At 49.5% G+C, this 22,755-nt stretch overlaps 1 protein-coding gene across 1 annotated transcript in view; it reads left to right on the top strand.

Annotated features, from left to right (window-relative positions):
* LOC119388232 (putative polypeptide N-acetylgalactosaminyltransferase 9) overlaps positions 1–22,755 on the top strand; it is a 263,884-nt gene that overhangs the window by 55,273 nt on the left and 185,856 nt on the right. The window lies entirely within an intron of this gene.

Here is a 22,755-nt window from a genome sequence, read left to right as displayed (position 1 = left end):
CTATGGCGGTTCCACTCGTCTCGTGCCGTCATAATGCGACGTCAGCTGTGCGAGCGAGATGACCTGCCAGAGGAGCTATATGGGACGAAGAGTTTGCGTCACACCAATCACCATCGCCACCGCAAGTGCTTCGTAGCGCACGCATCTCCGTCTCGATCGCTGCGTGGTGTAAACGCTGATGCAGCGCTCGGCGCATTTTCCGCGTGAAGCCGGGAATTCCTCGCGATATCGGCCGCTGTGGCGCACGCTCGGCTCTCTCCCCGCGAGGCAGAAAGCGTGTTTCGCCTGCAGCCGGAGCGGCCCGAGTCCGCGATGATGGACGAGTGGCGGCGGACCAATCAAAGCTTGTTTAGCGGGCTTAATAACGCCGTGACGAAAATCGTTTGCCGCTAGATCCAATCTCTCGGCCCTTCTACGAGGCACGCTTCGCGCACGGCACACGGGGCTGCTGAGCGATTGCGTAACTTCTTTTGTGGGCTTTGAAGAGGGGAACAAGCAAACGCAATAAAACAAAGGGCTTTTCTTCCGGCTCCAGGCGACGGAAATTCAAAAGTTTGCCAGAAAGTTCGCCTTTTGAAAGCGCGTCTTTTCGGTGCAGCGTTTGTGCGCGTGTGTATTGTAGCCCGTGTGTTAGGAGTTGAAGATACAGCGTCGGATTCTCCGCGTCTGCAAGCAAACATCAAGAAAGCTGCGCGTGCGCATGCATTGGGGTAGGGTGTGTCAGACGCTGCGCTGTTGAGTTTTTCCCGTTTTGTTTCCGGTTTGACACAGGACCCAGCGAAGGTGGCGGACCATCAATCTCGATGGAGGGCAGTTTCAGCTCGGGTGAAAATTCGCGCACGCGCTACAACGCGTTACACAAAACAAGAATTGACGGGCTCGCTCGCTTTTATTGCTTTACGCAGGAACAAAGTTGGGCAGTTTGCTTTGGTGGCTAAACCAATTAACTGAAATGTCGCGAAAAAAAATATATATATATATATATATATATTCGCATGTTTAGAGCATACTCCATGTGCCTACAAAGGCATTGGAAAACGCTCGAAGCGAAATTTTCAGACTGTATCCGCGAAGACGCTTATTGTTAAAAAAAAATCGACAGGAAAAACGAAGAGAGCAAATCTTCATTGTTTGAGCGCGAATTCAATCTTTCCCTCGTCAGCTGCTGCAGCATGCACTCGACAGAAATGAATACGCGTCGTTTATGTCCCCGCGTTTTGTGTAAGTTCTTTGGTGGGCTTTTATTAAGTGTCCGTCGCGCCAAGAGGCTTCGACGAGAATGATGGATCAGCGTGATCGATGTATCCCATCAGTGCAGCTTTTAAACTCCGGGAGTGGAGGGGATGTATTCGTGTTGCGCGTTTTTCTCTGCGTGCACCCCGTTGTCCGGAAGTGCGATATCGATTGGCGCTTCATTGAGCAGCAGCTCTGCCTTCTTGGCCGGCATGAATATTTTTTTAATTGCGCGACGCCTCCTCGTCGTAAATCGGGAGGCCATCCTGTGTCTCTCTCATTTAGCGCTCCTCGAGTGAAGCTGCATGCATCACTCGCCGAACACGTGTCCACGCCGCATCTTCAGTTTCAGTTTCAGTTTCAGTTTATTTAGCAATCTTTTTTTTCAGCAATCATGTTAAAGCACAATGTTAAGGTACAATGAATTCAATATTTTCATACAATGGTAATGGTCAACACAAAACAAAATGCAAATCAGATTAAAAAAAGTGAAAAAAAAAAAGATGCAAGGACAGGAATTAAAAGCTGCTAAAATGCAGCTTGACGGGATTCCTGACCCTAAGCAGATTGGCCGCAGACACGTGGTCATGTAGAAAAAAAAGAAATAAAATACAAGCAGGTAAACAGGAAAAGTACAAGAAAGCATAACACAAGCAAGCAAAATATCAGCAAAATTAGCAGCAAATTTCAACTGCAGAGATCACGTAAAAAAATCGGCAAACACTGAAGAATACGGTATAAATATGGGAGAAAAATGTGAGAAAAAATTGAAATGAACACAATTATATATATACAAGAAACACTACCTTGAAAACGGTATGCATAACGAAAACACGAGTACATGAAACAGCTCATGTTTGTAGATATGTACATATGAAAAGAAAAAAAAAGCACTTCTAATCAAACAAAATATCAAATGGAATATGGTACTATCACATAATACATAGTGAAAATGAACTCGAGATTACTTGATAACATTCAGAGACGGTGTCTGGGGCTACTACGCTACACAACAAACCACGTGTTTGTTGTGTAGCGAGTCGTTTATAAATGATTTGTTTTGCAAGAGCGTTTCCTTAAGCCTATAGCCTTCTTGCACTGTCTTGAGAAGGCCTGCTTTGAGATCTGAGGCATACTCGGCCGACCGCCAGAGCGTGGCGATATCAGCCAAATAATTGGTGTGAGGCATTGTCAGGGTGGCGCAATCGTTAAATCACGCAACCAGAATTATCATTGTTATCAAAGTCAAAAATGGGATAATGCCATCTCTTTAAAATGCAATGTCGTGCAGCGTGGTAAAAAGTGTACGCGGTGAGGACTTGGCGCATATTTTGGCTATATGGCACTATAGTACGTTGGTAAGCATATTTCAATACCTGTATTTTTGCACTAATTGTACTCTGCACTACAAACTTTACGCGCGGTGTGAAACCAAGCCGTCCTTAATGATTCCTTGCGCATTCATTGGTCGCATTCGCATGCAATGGCCAGCTCACGGTCAGAAACCATTGAAAAGCTTTCTTGGCAAACGACGGCCGCCATGTTTTGCCAGATACCTATACGCGACGGTATATACCGAAATCTCGCATAACATAGCTGAGACAAGCTGCTTTGTCTGCGATCTGGAATAGATAGACGGCCTTCCTCGAATAATTCTGTGTGGCACGATTCGTCACTTTGTAACAAATAGAAGAGCACTTTGCGATCACCGAGCCTGCTGCGCCTGTCTTGTGTTTTCCGAGAGGGATATGAAATCGGGTAAAGACCTAGGCTTGTCTTTACTCGTGCTTCGGTGAAGAACGGTCAGGTATACCGTCTGCACGTAACAGAGCACACCTGACCGGCGGCTGCACCGCATGCGGTCCAATTCCGTGCATCTGAATGTACGTGACATATCGTGACAATCTCGCCACGCTCATGATTCTCCGAAGAGCGGCACAAGTTGACCGATAGCCTGTTTCGAACCCTCAGCATAACAGCCCGGTGCATCGTCGATAATTAATTCCTGACTCAAGTCGGCGTGGTTAGATACATGTATAGTCAATCAAACGCGCGGTCTTGGTTGAATCAACGTTTATTAAAAGGTGGTATACTGTTCTATCCGGCTTTCTTAAACCAGAGGCCGTGGCAGTTCGTGCCTGTCACGCGATGCACCTGGCCCTTAGGTAAGCCAAAGCTGGAATCTTCAGCGTCGGGTTGGACAGCAGGACCTGCCAAGGTTGCCCGAGTGATGCTAGTGGCAACAGAATTGGTCTGGGCGCGTGAGGTCAGCATCGTTCGTTCGACTGATCTGAACAGCAATGCCACTGGTATACACGTATATATATAGAGTCCGGGATGTGTTGTAGTGGACAGATGGACGCATAAAAGAAAAAAAAAAGGTAAGATGCAGAATGAACATAAGCAAGTATAGATATGAGCTACGCCGTGTGGTGCTGGCTGGAAGGGACGCGCCGCAGTCCCCGCATCCGGCAATGAAGCATATGTGTACAGGTATACATGTAACGCACGCATCGGGAGCCGCCAGCACTCGTCGGTGCCGGCGTGTCGTGTAGTTTGATCGCCGGGCAATTAATCTGTCACGCTGCCGCCTGTTGCCACAGCAGCGCATGCAAACGCGGGGATGGTAAGCCCCCCAATCGCGCCTCTGTCGTCTTTTGCGTGCGTGGAACAGTAGCCTGCATGCTCGCTTGCTTGACGCACCTGTGTGCCGCAAGCGTCCTCGCGGTTTTCGATTGAACGTCGTCTCCAACTGGCTGTACTGATAAATCAAAACCCGCACAATGTCACTTTTGAGAACTTGGACTGCGCCTCTCGTTTCGCCGGGTGACGCTTCTTCTGCGAGCGCCCGTTGTGTGCTTCTGAATGCATCTGTATAGCCCGTTTAAGTGTTTCGTACGGAGGTGTGTGCATGCGACCTGACAGCCTCTTTTCAAGTGGTCCCTTTTTTTTTTCCCTCGCGCCTCCATGCATGCGTCTGGTTCGAAGCACCTGTACATATCGATCGATTCGCGATCGTATATTTCTGCGAATAAGCAAATTGCAGGAGCGCTTCGCTTGGTGCTGTCTTCGTTTGGACGGCTGACGCGTTGTTTCCGAGGCGCGTTATACGAAGTGTCCACGTAGGCGTGCGCAGGGTGCCTCATTAGGGGAATTTCATTAGGGGGGCAAAATTTCATCGCAGAACTCCCCCGCTCGTTGGGTCGAGTGATGACGTGATTCTCACAATGGCCTGCCTTTGGTGCCTGCCTTTCCTGAAGTTTGGGTTGGTTGGTTTTAATGGTGCATAAGCAACTTAGACTATCATGCACCAAACGCATGGTAAAAGTAGCGCTTGGAAGTAAAGATGGGAAGTAAACAGTTCTGGGAATGCAACATCAGGACCCTTCGGCCGCCATTATCATCAAAAACCTGCGTGGCCTTAACTGAGTAAACGTACGGGGCAGACAGTGCGCCCCCCTCGTAGGCACGCCTGTGAGTGTCCACGTGTTTCTGACACGGGCTGAAACCGCACACGTTTCATGCATGGCGTCGTTCCAGCTGAAATATACAAGCGACGGCGATTTGTCAATTCACGTTTGTCCACGACCGCGCGTTCACCCCAGCTGTCCTCGTGTGCGTTCTCTCACGCATACACCCGCACATTTTCGCGTGTCTGCACAACAGCGGCGTGACATATGCTTTCGACAACGTTCGCATTCAGCTCGCTCTCGCGCTTGTATACGTTAAACCGCGCAAGTGAGCCCAGTCGCCAGTATTTTGACGCGCAAGAAGCTCTCGATGTGCTGCTATTATATGGATTTCATAGCAATGTAAGCAGCTTCCCGTCTGTCGATTCTTTAGCCGTTTTCGTATCGGCACGCGTGTGCACGTTAAAGGGACACTAAAGGCAAATATTAAGTCGACGCTGATTGTTGAAATAGCGTTGCAGAAACCTCATAGTGCTTGTTTCGTGCCAAAGAAATGCTTATTTTGAAATAAAATCATGTTTTAGTTGTCCGCACGGCGTTAGCGCACTTCAAATCACCCGCCTGATTGGACCTTCTGACGTAGCAATTGCCGTGCCCAACGTTGCCCGCCATTACTGCCCGGCCGCCGACGCTACGGTTTCTTGCGCAACAGCGGCCATCAACTTTGCCAAGACGCAGCCACAGGCCACTCCGAAACTGTATAGTTCAGTGTAACGGAGCTTAGCTTGGCCAGCAGCAGCAGAAGTAGAGTATCGACAGGGCGAAAATAGCGAGAGCCAAGCACACGCAGCAGTACGCGGTACCGAAACTACCACTGAGACGCGCAGCTCGGCAAAAACGGAACTATTGAACCACTCGCGCCTAAAGTCCCTAGATTTTCCCTGTAGCAGGGTAGAATCGAAAAATCTAGGGACATTACTCGCGCCGTTCCCCATGGGAGCGCCACGAGGTTCTTTTTTTCCGTGAATCAAACAGAAACGGACAAGCAGTATTTTATTACGTCTTGTGATGCACGGAAGGTTCTTTTTTTTTATTGCGACTAGTTTCATAAGTCGTGGTTAATTGTACTCGGGACTCTCTGACGTCATCGGGATCATTTCCAAAATCTCCCACTCGTGGCGCACATCGTGTCCTACAGTTACCTTAATTTATCGATTACTAGAGCACTGCTGTTGATATTACTGACGTTTTAGACGTTTTCACACATTGACCTTTCGTTCTGACATAAATTGTTATTTGCCTTTAGTGTCCCTTTAATGTATGCTCTCACGAGTATATATGACCACGAAGGGTTACATGCACATGATTGCTAAGCGCCACTGAGTCTGAATGAAGGGGCAGTGTAAACAGCTGGCATTTTGTCTGAGGCAGCGCCAATTATTTTATGAACAAGCGCTTTTTAAGTTTAGTCGTATACTAATTAACTGCCGAGAAAGTCTCGCATGTGTACGCTGTCACATCTCACAGCGTGCGATCTGTCACCGGAGAGCCATTGTGTCGGACTGGAAACGTGTTCCTCCGTCGGAGGGAGTCCGTAGAACAGATTGCTGTAACATGATCGTCATATGCTGCGCTGTAGTCATTGTCATGACATTGCACTTTCTTTCTGATGAACGATTTTGGTATAGAGTCGCAACGCGTCGTCCATGCCCATGTATTTTGGGTAGAACGGAGGGAGCCGTTCGTTTTTTTATTTATTTGTTTAAATCGCCCATTGGTTGTTCTGGCTGGCAGACTGCGGATGTTGACCCGGAGACACAGTTTGCCTGCGCAAATGATGTCGGTGCCTTCTCCACCTATCGCGTGCGCAATAAAAAAGGGGACGATGTCACACCTACCGCGCCTAATTGCAGTCGCACAGGAATCTTGGCAGCGTGCCGTATTATACGGCAATATATACACGGTGTCTCGAGGTTGTCTTGCGGGAATCGCAAGGAGAGCCTCGTATCTGTCGCGTATGTTGTCAGGAGCGGTTGCCGCAGCCGTGACAGAGAGCGGTGGACGGTATGTGTTGGCACGAAACTCGCGAATGGCTCTTCCGTCTGGCATCTACGAGGCCCGCGGAGAATTCCCCCGTCGTCGCTTTATCCGTCACGCGTCTCTCGCTATTCAGCTGTCTCTGGGAAACAGCTACGCGGTCCTCGTCGTCGACGTCTCGATCGAAGCAAACGGAAAAAAAAAAAAAAACTGTGCGGAAGACCACGCGGTCGGATGGTGGTGACAGTGACGGGCGCATCGCCGCCGCTGCCGCAGAGAGAATGGCCTCGGCTCTGACGATGGGACAGCCTTGTGACGCGCAGCAAAAGAAAGATGAGAGTCGAGCAGCACAAAAGTGGGTTAAGCGGACAATTTGTCTGTCACGGAACAACACCGGGGCTGCATGCTGGATCGACTCGACATTGTTCTTGTGCCATTTTCCTGTTTCGATTTGTCGCAGGAATACTCGGAAACAGTTCTTGCGCGGTTCGCATTTTTCGCACTGGCTGTACGCTTTCTCGTGCATCCGTTATCAGGTTTTCCCGCGTTTACTCTTTGTCCTTTCACTCGACGCCGCTACTTCTCTTTTTTTTTTTTTTTCGAGATTCCTTGGCATCTGTCACCCCCGCATTCTGCAGCGACGCCAGTGCAGTCTTAGGCCGTGCTCCTCCAATACTCACCGTAGACGGCTAAATAGACGGCCAAGCGGACAGAGGTCATCTCATTCCACTTCTCAGCCGGCGAAATAGACAGCTTCGCGAAAACGGGCAGCATCCGAGACAAATACGATGCAGGCTGCTTCGCTGTCCCGTCACGGCGGTGGCTGAGCAGAACGCTTGAATCTCGCTGGTGTGCAGTCGTCTGCACACAATCATACGCTTTCTTACGCGCTTACCGTTAAGTTACGTTCAGTTTTTCATATATAATTTGAACACGAATAAAGTTAAAGAAATAACACTTCTGTTTATTTTCCTTAACTCTCTCATGTCGACGCGGGGTGGAGTCGCGTCACACGGACGTCGTCGTGATGCGTTCCATTTCTCGGACGACTCTGTAAGCTGTAAGCGTGGACCGTGTATACGATGCTGGCCGCAATTGGAGCGCACACTAATGTATCGTTACCGGTGTCCGCTAAAGACGGTGTAACGCTTGCTTCGTTCAATCTCATCCAGTGATTGGGTTGCCTACCATTTGATGGCCTCTCTTGCTTCGCACTCGTTGCGAACTCCGTACAAAGCTGCGTCACTACGAAGAACAACTGGTGCAGAAGCCGAGAAAAAACATCCGCGCGCCGACGCGCTGTTTGTGTGCTTTAATTTCTTGTTTTTCGGGCGCTTGCGAAGTAGAGCTTGGGTAGCTTTGCGTGCAGTATACTGATGCGCCTGTTTTCTGCGCGGCTCGTCGTTACTCTCGCGCACGTGAATGCGGCCATTCGTTACGCGCAACAGACTCGTGTTGGGAGACAAGCAGCCTGCTCGCGTGGCAGTGCATTCACTCTTTCCCCGACCAAAACACGACAGTCCGCCTTGCACTGCAGGAAGTATTCCGCCAACGAAGCGATCGAGATACGGGTGCGGCCACTCGGCACAAACTATCTTTCTTCCTCGTTGAGCGGCAGACTACTATTAAAAGCGCCTGGTTTCTTATGCCTCGCCACGTTGCATCTGGCTTCTTGCGACGGCCGAATTTCATCGCACTCGTATTTGCGCTACACACGGCATGCATTCATTTAGGTACACGTATTCCGGCAGTTTGGACCGACCGATGTAACCTATAGTGACTTGTCATTTTCGTGCTTCAACATTTGGTATCCCGGCATAACTCGAAGCTCTTGGCTGAGTGGACAGGCCGCTAAAGCATATAGTACACGAGGCATCTTCATCGAATATCGGATGGGGCGTGTCTCTTTATATTTTGTTGGAGAAGAGAAGGTATTGAGCCGAAGCGGTGTTGTCAGTTAGCTTGAACGCGGTTCATGTTGTAAATCAAGCAACGGAATGGTATAATTAAGCCAAAAAGCGTGATTAACGAGGGGCAAGAACTGACGACAGGAGCGCAAACGGCTGTCATGATTTACATTTCGCGTTTCTGGCAATAAACCATGCAGGTGTAATGATTTTGCTTCTCTCCATCCTGCCGTTTATATTTGTTTCACTCGCATAGAATTGAACCCTCCTGAGACCGCGAAAGGGCCTTCTTGCTGTTGAATAAACATGCACGAAGAGTCGTTCGCCATGATGCAGTCCAGCGTAGGTGTGCACAGGGTCGCCCCCTCCTCCCCCGAGTCCGAAAGAATACAAGCTTCGCAAACGGATGCAGGTGGATAGCAAAACGGCGCGTCGTCTGCTACGGTACTTCCGGTTCGAGACCTATCTCTTCGCTGCTTCAAGGTGCCTGCTGTTCAGTGTAATCGTCGAGGAAACGCGCACTTCTGCGGCACGTTTGTTACCGGTTGTCCAGTGATTGTGTTCTTGGAACCTTTTGCGAATGGATACGTGATATTTCGCATTTTAGAGAAACAAGCCAGAAGTGGAAATGGGCAAACACGGGGAACGGTGAGCGGTGGCTCTCAAGCGCAGCATGCGAGTATAGATGTACGGTTGTGCACGCAGTAATATTTTGCAGAATCGGCTTCGTTTAGTGTATTCGAGCTCAAACGGTGGCTACCTCAGAATCACTCGCGCATATGAGTACATGGTGCCAAATGTCAACATACGTACGCTTCCAAATCACTTAGACTTCCGACAAGAGTATACGCGTACTCTGTCTTCCCGGTCAAGTACGCCGATACAATATACTTGCATTGATTATACTGCATTGCCTACTTTCTGTGAAGTTTATAAAAAACTGCTGAGCGCCTAAAAGGACAACGTACGGAACAAAAAGGCCGCTCAGTTACTGGTATCGTAGTACGTAAAACGATCGAAGTTTGTTTTGAAGCAACGAGTTGCATGGTACGGCGTCTCTAGTATTTCAGAAACTCGCAAGCGTGAAGTGTCCATACCTTTTAGTGGAACTTGAAAGGCAAGTGTATGTTGAGTGCGAAGAATTTCGCATGCATTGATCGAAACACAATGTTCGAGTGCGCGAGGGAAAGGCATCTCACGAAAAGGAAGATTCAGAGGCGTGAAATAAAAGTGACGAAACGGCGAGGGTTGTTTACGCTTAGAGCAAGAAACGTTTACTGTTGCCATTCACTATATCGAACCCGAGATGGTATCTTTGCAACACAAAAGTAAACAAGTAATTTTACGAGTTACCAAGAGGAAAACAGGTTGGGCAGATATTTCATCACACTATAATCTGCAACAGATCTTTATATGACACAAAACATGCTCGAAAACGCCCTTTGCGGCGAAACAACGTGCATGTGTCCGGAGGTGCACGTCACTTGTGGGGGTGCTATATCATCCCTGTATTGGCGATTGCCGTAACTTGGGCGCGGCCGCTGTGTTTGGAACGCACGTGCTTGGCGTAAGCCGAGGCGTTCGTCCAAGGTCAGTGATGCGCTTTGCTGTAACCCGAGTTTAGCGCGGTGGCGCCGGCATCGCCGCCGCGAATTTAGGCCGGCGCATAGAAACAGGAGTGAATCTCTCTTTTCGGGTGTGGCTGCGCGCGCGGATGGGCGTCTCGTCGCGGTGGGTCCGGGGGACGGTACCGCGGCTCGCTGACCTCGGGCCCTCGTGGTGAGTCGTGCATCTGCGGCGCCGCCACCGCATTTGTATTGTATTATGTTGTCTTATTTTATGTCTTATTGTATGTCTTATGTTATATTGTATATCTTACATTGCCTTGAATGTGCGTGTTGTTCCCCAGTATTCATTGTCAGCGCATAAGTTCAGCGCGTTACTTACGTGTTACGTGTTACTAATTCGGCCGGCGAGCTCGCTATATAATGTAAAGAAGTGTAATAAACCTACGTGTTTGTTGCCCGACCGCGTGAACTGTCTCCGTGTGTTCCGAGAGCGGCGGCGATTATATCGCTCAGACCCCACACACTTGAATGAAGATATGACCGTTCGCACATTTATAACTATTCCGTAGTGATTGCACTTGTTATTCAACTGAGCTGCACATCACTCCCAAGTGTTATGCAGTAATTTGTGAGAAAACGGGACCGATACTGCTAGATGGAACACAGAAAGCGACGGCACTGGCAACAGCGCCCGTTCGGCGGCATGGCGTCTCGAACCGGAAGTCGATGCAGACGGCGCCGTAGCCCACAATCCTTTGCGAGAGCCACGTTTTTGCTATCCACCTATTAAGCGATTACGCGCCTCTCACAACGGCCTGCCTTTGGTCTCCGGCTTACCCGGGGGGAGGGGGGGGGGGGTATAGGTCGGAAGGAAACACTTGTAGGAACGCAACATCAGTGGTCCTCGGCTGCCATTGGGTGTGTTCCAATATTCATCGTAGACGGCTAAATAGACAGCTACTTCCGTGAAGACCCGTTTCACTTTCGTGTTATACCGATTCCTATGACGGAGGGATCAGCCATGTTTTTTATTAGCTTTCGCGAGGTGGCGTCACGTCACGCAGACGGCATCCATAGGCGTTCCATTTCTCGGAGTACCGGGGCTCGATGCTGTCTTCTAAGCTGCCAGCGTAGGTTGTCTACGATGCTGTCCAGAATTCGAACACAGCCATTATCGTCAAAGACCTGCATGGTCACAACCCTGTGCAATAAATTACGACTGGGTAACGGTGTGGGGAATACTTGGTGGATGATTAGAGAATGACGACTGCTAGACGACTGGTAACGTTGCTGCATGCATGATCAGCTGCATAAACTAAGGATAAAAAAAAGGAGTCAGCTACGTGAGCGCAGCACCGACGTTGCTGTGCGAGCCGGCTGAACAATGCGGCAATCGACGTGCACGCATACCTCTCCGGTCAGAGATCGCATGGACGCCCGGTGAAATGCATTCCTCCTGCTGCGAGCCCAGCCGCTAATGGACCTGGTTTCGCCGCGGTCTAAGAAGATATGCGTCTTTCGGCTATACATCATATCGCCGCGTCCTCCTTGGGAGACTCGCATATCTGCAGCCTCCGGTGCAACCGGACTGTCGCGCCGCGTCTCTGCTAGGCGCCCCCTGCATTCCGCCGCCGGCACCAAGACCTGCCGTGGGCAGGACGGAAGCAGTGGCGCATGAAAGCGGGACCGTTCGTCGCGATAACTGCATGCCATCGCGGTCCCAACCTAAAGAATGGTGGCGTTGCGTGCAGTTTAAGACGCAGTGCAAATTTTCTCGCTTGGTGTGCCGGGGAAAGACGTCATTATTGCTGCGATATGTCTTCACCGTGCTCTTTGAGTCATCGCGTTTTGTAGAGGAAAGTGCTAAGTGCAGGCCCTTGGTGAACAATAAATAGCTCCGTGTGAGTCGCGATGCCCTCAAGTCTTCCAAATGAGTGAACTCGGTAAGACACTACGCGCTGGGACGTCCGTCGGAATTACGTCTGGCAGTAGATAGTATTTATGCTGTGAAGTAACATCTGCCAAAGCGGCGGGTGCTTAAAGTAGCCAAGTTATGTGGGACCAGTGCACGTGGCAGCGCAGAAGGGTGTCATATTTGCATCGAGGCAATGACGCGCCAGTAGTGATGGTTCGCTGCGTTACTGGCCGGTTTGCCGCTTTAATTTCTAGAGCAGCCGTATAATCGCGGAGGGCGCCGAAAATGATCATCGGGTCGTCGATCGCGCGCACTGGGGGCGACCTTCCAAGCGGCGGCCGAGGACGCGTTTCTTGTGCGCGTGGCTCGCGTCGGAACAGGTTCGTCCGCTCGGCTAGCCGCGCACGCGCCGCTGTTTTGCATAAGGAGGGGCCGAGAGGTCAGGGCGGTGGTTTTTCCGCGCATTCGGTCAGAACGACGAGGCGTCCTTGCCGCAGTGGATCGCCGTGCGATGCTGTCCTCGTCCCGGTGACCCGCACTGCCAGGAGAGGCCCGCGCGCGCACTTTCGCCGGAGGTCGTCGCGCTGCCTGTACACCGAGCGCCCGTTTCCCGGAACTGCGCTGTCCCGCAGCGTCGTTGTGTGGACATCGGGGTCGACGTCGTCGCGCACCAGCCGGCTTCCGCCGGTCGCGTCGCTCTGCTGTGTGTGTAGCGGTGGCACGTTTTCACACTCCCTCTGAGAGCACGCCTCATTTGCGTGCAGGCACGTGCAGCATCTTTCTGCTTGCAGGGCACACGCGAGGCTGTGGGGGCGGCGTTTCTGGCTAGTCATCGCGAGTGGGCGTCAGCTGCGTCGGTCATCCGCAAAATCGCGGGGAGCGTTATTTCTCTCTTTTTTTTTTTATTTGGTGTTGCGTTCCACGAGGGGCGTTGCCGAAGCTCACGAACGTCCATTATTCAGTAGCACTGTTGTGCTTTGCCTGGCTGCGCATTCTCGTCGCCCGCGCTATGGATGTGCTCGCTCGCATAACGCGTTTATTAAGGCCTAATGTGTCATGAGTCGAGAAATCCGGCGTAGTCCGCGTCAACACGAATGATGCTAGAAAGAACAAAATGTCATCAATGACGTGATGTTGTGAGTTTCGGCATCACGCGATGACGTCGTCGCCTGGCCAAAAGTGCTGGGCCGATGCCGGAGGCGGTGCGACACCGGGCGAGGAGTATTCAGGGAAAGGACATCGAGGCAATTTAATGAGGGCCTCGCGCGAGCTCATTGGCTTTCGTCTGTGCTCTCCTTAGCGTTGCCTCAAAGGACTGTTGTTTTCTTCTCAGGACGCGAACACCCTTTGATATAAGAGAGAGAGAGAGAGAGAGAAGTGAACGAAATGCGTGGAGGCTTCGTCCAGTCTGCTACCCTGCTGGTATTGAAGAAAGGGCGAGGGGTTAAATGGAGGAAGGATTTTTTTTTTCTCTTCCTCTATGGTGGGCATGCGCTGTTCATGCACCTCGTCGTCGATAGTCCTTTGCGGGATTTGCTGGGTGTCCCTTTCGACTACTGCGCGTGTTTTGTAGTGATACAGAGGGGCGCTCGGTGTACACTCTAATAAAAGAAAGGGTGTGTTCTGACTCTTCTTTGCTGCACATGTGACTCCCTAGTGTACAACTGTCTTTAGAAAGTCATGTTGACTCTCTTTAGGAGTGTCATACATCCCACGACTCTCCTAAAGAGAGTGAGCGTGCCTCTCTTAAGAGAGTTACACATGGGAGAGTCACACGTGTAGCAAAGAGTCAAAACGCACCCTTTCTTTTATTAGAGAGAGCACACTAACCCTACATAGTGACTATATTACATACCGCCATTTGCTGCTACAAATTTTCTCTGTTATGCTTGAAACTTTGCATCCATCACTTTTTGGGAATGATGAACTTTGCGTCTTGCAGCCTCAACGTTATCCTTGCTTGTCCATTTGCGAATTTGTTTCTCGACGCAAAACGATGATCGTGGGCGATCGGGGATGTGAGGCACGACGGAGCGCTGACCAAGTGACGCGAAGCACGAGCAGCGAGTGAATCGATCGCGTGAGGGAGTTGAAACACGGGCATATCCTCAAGCGTGCCGTCGTTTCTGTTGACGGAAGCGACAAGTGCCGCCTCTCGATAGAAAGGAGCCCTTTCGTACGCGTGAGACCGAGTTTGCGCCAACTTGTGGTCTCCTGTCATCTGGGACAACGGAATTCTCCCCCACATGACATTCTATGGTGAACATACAGTCTGGTTTCCATCCGACCAGAGGCGCCAGTCACGGCGGGTCAAGTGTGCGCTTTGAGCCGCCTTTTCGTATGCAACCGCCGCTAATCCCGTCTCCGGCGCGTCGCCTCGGCCGTTTCGCGCTCAAAGGCGGCTCGCGAAAGGCGCCGACAGCTGCGCGGCCACGAGGCTGCTACAAGGGGAGCGCGCATCACCATTGGCCAGCCGCCTTTCCTTTTGCACGGCCTCCATTCACCGATCGCCAAAAGGGAACTGAGAAAGCCGGGTCTTGAGTCGCGCCGCGTGCCTCTCCTTTTCGCCCGCGCATTCTCCTTTGACCGTGAGCTGGCAGCGTGCAAATGAAGCGATGGGCGGCCGTTTGGGCGCGTTAACGGCCCTTCAGAAGGTCGTGAGGAGGGCTCGCTTCTTTAATTGACTCTGGCAGATGTTGCGCGCTCTTTTGACGTTGGCCCCGTAAAGAAACACCTGGAACTACAAAAAAGTAGCTGGGACAAAACGACCATTATTCGTCGCTTATCACTCGTTTTAAAAGGAAGCGTTTCGCTGTAATGTGGACGAGTCAAGAGAGCTCTGGAGGCTCGCACGGAAAGCCGTTCGCGTGCACGTCACTCGCCGAGGTTGCTATAGGGATCGTCTAACGATACCGCGGCGAAGACCGTTCGTCGGGCCCGTAGCCGGGGGGGGGCGAGATTTTGTTGAAGTAGGTGTTTTTACCAAAAATAAATAGTAAATATAGGTGAAGGAAACAGAAAAAGGAGAAGGCAGGGAGGTTAACCAGAAACACTTCCGGTTGGCTACCCTACACTGGGGGGTCGGGGAAGGGGAATAGAAAGACGAGAAATAGAGAGAAGGGAAGAGAAAGAAGAGATGCAGTGCATTCACTACAGCGTGCGGGATTGCACCACAAGTCAGAGGCGTTCGCATAAGCCCGTCGTTCTCAAAAAACACAAGAGTGCTTTCACTGCCTTGTGGGCCGTCGAGAGATGTGGACGGTGCTGTAGTAGCACCTGCACGGAAATTGGCCGATCATCCAGTCGCCGCAGTGCGTTGGACAGTACTTGTCTCTCCAAGCCAAAACGAGGGCAGTGGCACAGCACGTGTTCGATGTTTTCTTCGGTGCCGCAAACATCGCACGCCGCGCTGTCAGTCATTCCGATTAACGTTGTATATGCCTTCGTAAAAGCAACTCCCAACCAAAGGCAATAGCAAGGCAAATTCGACAACTGGCCCGCAGTCTCACACTGACGGAGTGGAACACACCAAGCATAAGACATACCAGACTACATCAACTGAACCCTTCACTGCAACTCCAACCTCCATCCGGCCTTCATCGACGCGTTCGAAGCTTCGCTTCTCTATAAAAATAGGTGTTTTTTCTAAAAAAGTCAGGGTTTTCAGCAAGTGCCCCCCCCCTGAAAAAAATTCCTGGCTACGGGCCTGTCGTTCGTACAAGTGGGAAAACCGTGTACACGTTTATATTTAATATTTCATAGCTGGGCAAGTTGGTTTACGCTCATTATGGCGAAGCATCGCAGACGATGAGACCAAGGCTATCAACTGGTTTCTTTTCTTCTTATTATTATTCTCAGTCATACACTCTATAAGGCAGAAACACAAAGGGCATAAGGCTAATTATGTATGTGTCTCGAGTGGCGGGTACGGTGAAGCAGCGATAAATACTCGCCATACCTAATGCAAACTACGCAGTACAAAGACAATGTAAGACTAAAAAAGAAACTAGGAAAGGTTATAAAAAAGCAACTACAGCAGGAATGTACAAAAATAACTGCAAACACGCAAGAGTGAGACATCAAAATCAAGAGAAAAAAAAGCCGGCAGATCCCACGCATTGTGGGAATCGATGTAATGCGAAGCAGCCAGCAAAGAGCTGCATACATTGGCTTGTATGTCGTTTAGCAAAATGCGTGTCATGGTTTTCATGTTAACTCCTACTATTTATGTTCGTCACACAGTAACGTCGCGCAATACCAACTTCGGGGTAGATCAAGCTAGCGAAACGGCCGCCAGCGCCCCATGAGCGTGGCACGTGTCATGCTGTACATGACATGCGTGTCATAATTTTCATATTAACTCGTGTTATTTATGTTCGTCAGACAGTCACGTCGCAGTTATACCAATTTTTGTGTATATCAAGCTAGCGAAACGGCCGCCAGCGCCCCATGAGCGTGGCACGTAAGTCATGCTGTACATGACATGCGTGTCATGATTTTCGTGTTAACTCGTGTTATTTATGTTCGTCACACAGTCACGTCGCGCAATACCGATTTCGGGGTAGATGAAGCTAGCGAAACGGCCGCCAGCGCCCCATGAGCGTGGCACGTAAGTCATGCTGTACATGACATGCGTGTCATGATTTTCGTGTTCACTCGTGTTATTTATGTTCGTCACACAGTCACGTCGCGCAATACCAATTTCGGGGTAGATGAAGCTAGCGAAACGGCCGCCAGCGCCCCATGAGCGTGGCACGTAAGTCATGCTGGTATATGACATGCGTGTCATGATTTTCGTGTTAACTCGTGTTATTTATGTTCGTCACACAGTCACGTCGCGCAATACCAATTTCGGGGTAGATGAAGCTAGCGAAACGGCCGCCAGCGCCCCATGAGCGTGGAACGTAAGTCATGCTGTACATGATATGCGTGTCATGATTTTCGTGTTAACTCGTGTTATTTATGTTCGTCACACAGTCACGTCGCGCAATACCAATTTCGGGGTAGATGAAGTTAGCGAAGCGGCCGCCAGCGCCCCATGAGCGTGACACGTAAGTCATGCTGTACATGACATGCGTGTCATGATTTTCATGTTAACTCGTGTTTTTATGTTCGTCACACAGTCATGACGCGTAATACCAATTTTGGTGTATATCAAGCTAGCGAAACGGCCGCCAGCGTGGCATGTAAATCATGCTGTCATGACATGCGTGTCATGATTTTCATGTTATGACTTGTCATTTATGTTCGTCATACAGTCATGTTACGCCATACCAACTTTGGTGTACATTCGATTAACCAAGCGACCAGGAGAGCACAATGTCGTAGGCGGCTAGATAGATAGATAGATAGATAGATAGATAGATAGATAGATAGATAGATAGATAGATAGATAGATAGATAGATAGATAGATAGATAGATAGATAGATAGATAGATAGATAGATAGATAGATAGATAGATAGATAGATAGATAGATAGATAGATAGATAGATAGATAGATAGATATAGATAGATAGATAGATAGATAGATAGATAGATAGATAGATAGATAGATAGATAGATAGATAGATAGATAGATAGATAGATAGATAGATAGATAGATAGATAGATAGATAGATAGATATAGATAGATAGATAGATAGATAGATAGATAGATAGATAGATAGATAGATAGATAGATAGAGATAGATAGATAGATAGATAGATAGATAGATAGATAGATAGATAGATAGATAGATAGATAGATAGATAGATAGATAGATAGATAGATAGATAGATAGATAGATAGATAGATAGATAGATAGATAGATAGATAGATAGATAGATAGATAGATAGATAGATAGATAGATAGATAGATAGATAGATAGATAGATAGATAGATAGATAGATAGATAGATAGATAGATAGATAGATAGATAGATAGATAGATAGATAGATAGATAGATAGATAGATAGATAGATAGATAGATAGATAGATAGATAGATAGATAGATAGATAGATAGATAGATAGATAGATAGATAGATAGATAGATAGATAGATAGATAGATAGATAGATAGATAGATAGATAGATAGATAGATAGATAGATAGATAGATAGATAGATAGATAGATAGATGACGGATGGATGGATGGATGGATGGATGGATGGATGGATACGCTCAAAGTCGCAGAAGTTCGCTAAGAAATGCTTCGCATTTAAAAAGAAAACACACCGAACAGGATGCTACTGTGCGCTTGTTCGTAGGCGAGCAGACAGACATGTAGACGGACGGACGGACGCTCTCGGAGTGGCTGAAGTTCGCTAAGAAATGCCTCGTATTCGAAAACAGTTAGAAATGCTTGTGTGCGAGCTAAAAACATCCAAAATTGCTCTCTCACTTTTCACCAATAAAAGGCGAGAGTTGCAGATGTTAATGCCTCTCCACCCTTCACGAAGGAGCAATGGGAGGTATCCCTGAAGAGCAGTGATATCCGCACCCAACTCCAGGCCGTCCAGAGGGCCCACGGCATCGCGACGGAACTTGGACTTCCAGTCCCATCGTGGGCGGAGCCACCAACTTGATCTGGGGGCCTCCGGCTTCCCAGATTCGAGTTCCTCAGGACTCCAATAAAGTTCTTGTCATGTCATGTCATGTCGTATTGGAAACAGGGTTTCCAATACGATAAAGTGTCTTCATGTTTGCAGCTTTTTGTGCTTATCAACCATTTGTCATTTTATAGCCGCCTGCGAAACATTCATGACTATAAAGATATTTTTAATTTATGAACCTGAATGGATACAGCAGCGCGAGTTTCTTCATAAGCTGTCACCCTCCTCGAGAAGACCATGCGCGGTTTTTTCTTTTCCAAGTCAGGAATGGTGACATTACGCTGGCAGGTTTCTTTTTCCAATGGCCAGACGTGGCATCCAGGCTCACGAGCGTCCCGCTTGAATTCATCACTTCAGATTCGGCTTGTCGCAACAACAGGCCCGTAGCCAGGAATATTTTTTCGGGGGCAGGGGATGGGGGGCACTTGCTGAAAACCTTGACTATTTGAGAAAAACACCAACTTCACCAAAATTGGGGGGGGGGGGGTGTATGACAACACCCCCTCCCCCGGCTACGGGCCTGCGCGACAACAGGCTGTAAATGTTGAGGGCGCATGACGCTCACCTGCCTGACAGCGTTGTTGGCCCTCTCATTTCGCAGCTACATGAAGCTCGGTGTTTCGATGCCGCATTTTCAATTTCAAAGTACGTGTAGTACGCAGCAATGCTTTTGTAACAAAAAAAAAAGGGGGGGGGGCAGCTACGCACTAGTGGTGCGAAGACTGAGGAAAGAGCAGTAGTGGTGGCGCTCCCTCCCCCTCACTCCTCCCTCTCCCACCCCTAGCGATATCCTACTATGCATGGCTATGCAGTGTTTTACCCTCTCCCCTCCTCGTTTCTCTCCTCACCCGCACTTCCCTTTCCCACCCCTTGCTACACTGTACATGGCTATGCTATGCATTACCATCACCCTCCTCCTCACACTTACATCAGTCCTACTCACCGTCATTTCCCTTTCTCGAAAGCGATGACGTTGAGGAATGTCAAGTGTCCTGCGCCCGAGTTGCGGAATGTCGCGAAGAACGTGTACGTGCTTGTGCATGGCTCGACGTTGAGGTCCTCCTTCTGCTCGGTGACTGTCAGAAACTTTTTCATCGCGAATTGCACCGGGGAAAAAAGAAGAAGAAAAATGGCGCAGAGTCGTTGACGCACCCCGGGCGTTCGCGTGCTGCGATACGTCCCCAATGACGTGTCAGTGGAGCATTGCTTTGAAACATTGTAGATGGTTCCCGTGGCTGTAGAAATTGCCCGCGCGTACCGTTTTCGACGAAAGCCTGTAGTGTGAAAACCGGCCGTCATCGTTTTAGATTGAAATTTTAAAAGGCACTTCAAACCGCAGCCTCATATTTTTTACTGTTTTAATCTCTATACGCGGCAGCGGTCTGTCCGGATGTATACACACTTCTATACACTACGAACAGTGTCTACGCTTCGTGTATACACTGTTCGTGTGTACGCCCGGAAGGGTGTTTTCCAGGTCGCTGAAAGATAGTGCCGAGGGTGGTGCCGCTTGTACAAACGCAAAGCTCCCGAAAATATCGGCCGTATTGCTTAAATAAATGGACACTAAAATGAAACAATGAACCGGTTTGGCTTGAAAAATTTTACTTTGAAAACTCTGATGTCGTTAATTTCACTATCATATAGCTTTAATAATAGAGGGAAAAATCAGGCGCAGAGTCTCATTTTTAAGTTTCTCGCCGAATTCTCTACGCGTGACGTCACGGATTTCAAAGTACATTAAAAAAAATATTTCGGTGACATTGGCCCAACGAAATTTCCTGAAACTTGGGTACGTTAAGTCTCTGGTCCCCTCAGAGGACAGTGCACTTCATTTTGCCGATTTAGGAACGACGTAGGTCCTGGTAGACGCCGTCAAAATCTATGACGTCATGACGATTGATGTGGGAACGTCAAGGTAGCGTCGCCATCCGCATTTTATTTTAGCGCGTTTTCTCGCTTACCGAACGTCTTCTCGCGGTAAGCGTGGTGATCTTGGAATTGTGAAAGAGTAATTTACTAATACCAGAAAAATCGCTTTTCTCTTTAGTGGCCCTTTTAATGCACGGTCCCGACTCCTGACCGAGCGTTGCGCAAAACCGAGGTTTAGGGTTTGTGAATTAAAACTGCAGGTTGAGAATTATGCGGACATTTTGACGTTGTTTAGAGCGACGTTTAAATTTTATTGGCACATCGGCCTACACATAGTCCCGTCTCTGTAAGAAAGTGCGATCGAAGCGTCACGTTGCAACTACGGCTGTGGCGTTGCACTGGTGGGGTTCGATCTCGGTCGAGATGGCAACATGTGGAAGGCAGAGTGCGAAGGCGCTCGTGCCTTGGGGCACCGACATGCTTTAGGTGCGAAATGTTTCGCGGTGAACCAATTAAGGCATGCACATCGGCCGTCGGTTGGTCTGTGATTTATCGGCACGATTAATTCTGCTCTCGGTACCGGATGGTCGAGCTGTATCGGCTCTCGAGAATAGGTAGCCCCAGTGGCTCACGGGCCGGCACTGCAGGTGCGCGACATCGCCCCGGTCAGAAGTCGCACGACGCCTTCCGCTTCGAGCGTGATGGTTGGCGCGCACGGATCGCGTGCCTTAGTTCGAACAAGGCGCGTCCGGCCTGCCGCCGCCGGGGCTCACACAGGCCCACGTCCTGGCCGGTGTATTGATCACCCCGCCGCAGTTCTTTCTTCTTTGTTCGAACGCGCTGATCAGCTTTTGTGCTCCATACTGCCGGCCGCTTGCGCAGATCCTCGGCGAGCAAGAACTGACACGCACGCATATATAGTGTATATCTCACACGTGGAAGCGGCCGCCCATGTCCGCTCACAGTGTGGGCACCAGCACGCGGGGCTGTCTTCGCATAAAGGGCGCTTTGAGCCGGAAATTCCGAAATGAGCGCGACGAAGAACGGGCACAATATGCGACGGCCAACATGCGAGCGGATTCTGGCTTCCAGACGTATATAACCTCAAGATAGCAGGAAAATCATCACGTGCAGATGCATTAAGATTCGTCCAGATATGTCAGTATCTTGCAGTGACGTGCTGCAAGTGTATATCGCATCTTCGATATCAGCGTTGTGGTTTTTACACTTGCTCTTCAGCATGGAGCCGCATTGGAAAAGCTTTTTCCGTTCGTGTTTCTCTGCCATTGCCCGACCGTTTTCGCAAGTACTTACATCGGCCAGCATGTGCGCCAGAAACAAGCTTTCGTGTGTGTGTATGTGTGTGTGTGTACAAAGACGAAACGGAAAAGACTCGCAGGATCCCTAATTATGCGTTCGCATAAGACGAAGGCGAAAGCCATTTTCTTCTTCTCAGTCCATGCATTGATCCTCCCCCGCCACCCTCCGAAAGGCTCGGCCCACCTTTGACCAAGACATGATGTCATGTAATGACGTCGCAAATTTTGGCGGTATGTGACGTCGTTATGACGTGTTCACGTGAACTTTTTGCATCACTCGTGTTGACGCCGACACCGCGGGACGCTGACGCCGCCGACGGTCAATTTTCACGATTGATGGGGCGTATCTAAGGCTTTCCCCTCATGCGTTTGCCATCTCTTGGAATCCAGTCAGTTACCCTTAATGACGTTACCCTGCCGACGTGCTACGTGCCCGGCCCATATCCAGAAAGACAGAAAGTTAGGTGGGAGATGAGATTAAGAAGTTTGTAGGTATAACGTGGCAGCAGAAAGCACAGGACCGGGTTGATTGGCGGAACATGGGAGAGGCCTTTGCCCTGCAGTGGGCGTAGACAGGCTGATGATGATGATGATGATCTAAGGCTTTCGCCTTATTATGCGCAAGCGGGCAGTCACCGAAAATGCCCGAGCACCTCTTGAGCTCGATGAAGATTTCGTCGAACAGCGCCAGACTCACCTGTGTTCAGTGAACAAGCTTGATTCACCTTGTATAGTCAGGCTGATCCATTCGGGGAGGCAGTCGTGAAGCCGTTTTTCTTTCCCTCGTGTCGTTGTTATGCAGTTTCAGTCGGGTCCATCTGTCGCAACAAGGCGCGCTAAAATGTTGCGGAAATGACACTGTGACGACCCTTTATTTATACCGAAAGGGAAGTGGTAAAG

Source organism: Rhipicephalus sanguineus, chromosome 3, assembly GCF_013339695.2.
Source record: "Rhipicephalus sanguineus isolate Rsan-2018 chromosome 3, BIME_Rsan_1.4, whole genome shotgun sequence".
Lineage (NCBI taxonomy): Eukaryota > Metazoa > Arthropoda > Arachnida > Ixodida > Ixodidae > Rhipicephalus > Rhipicephalus sanguineus.
This window is presented reverse-complemented; position numbering and strand designations above follow the sequence as displayed.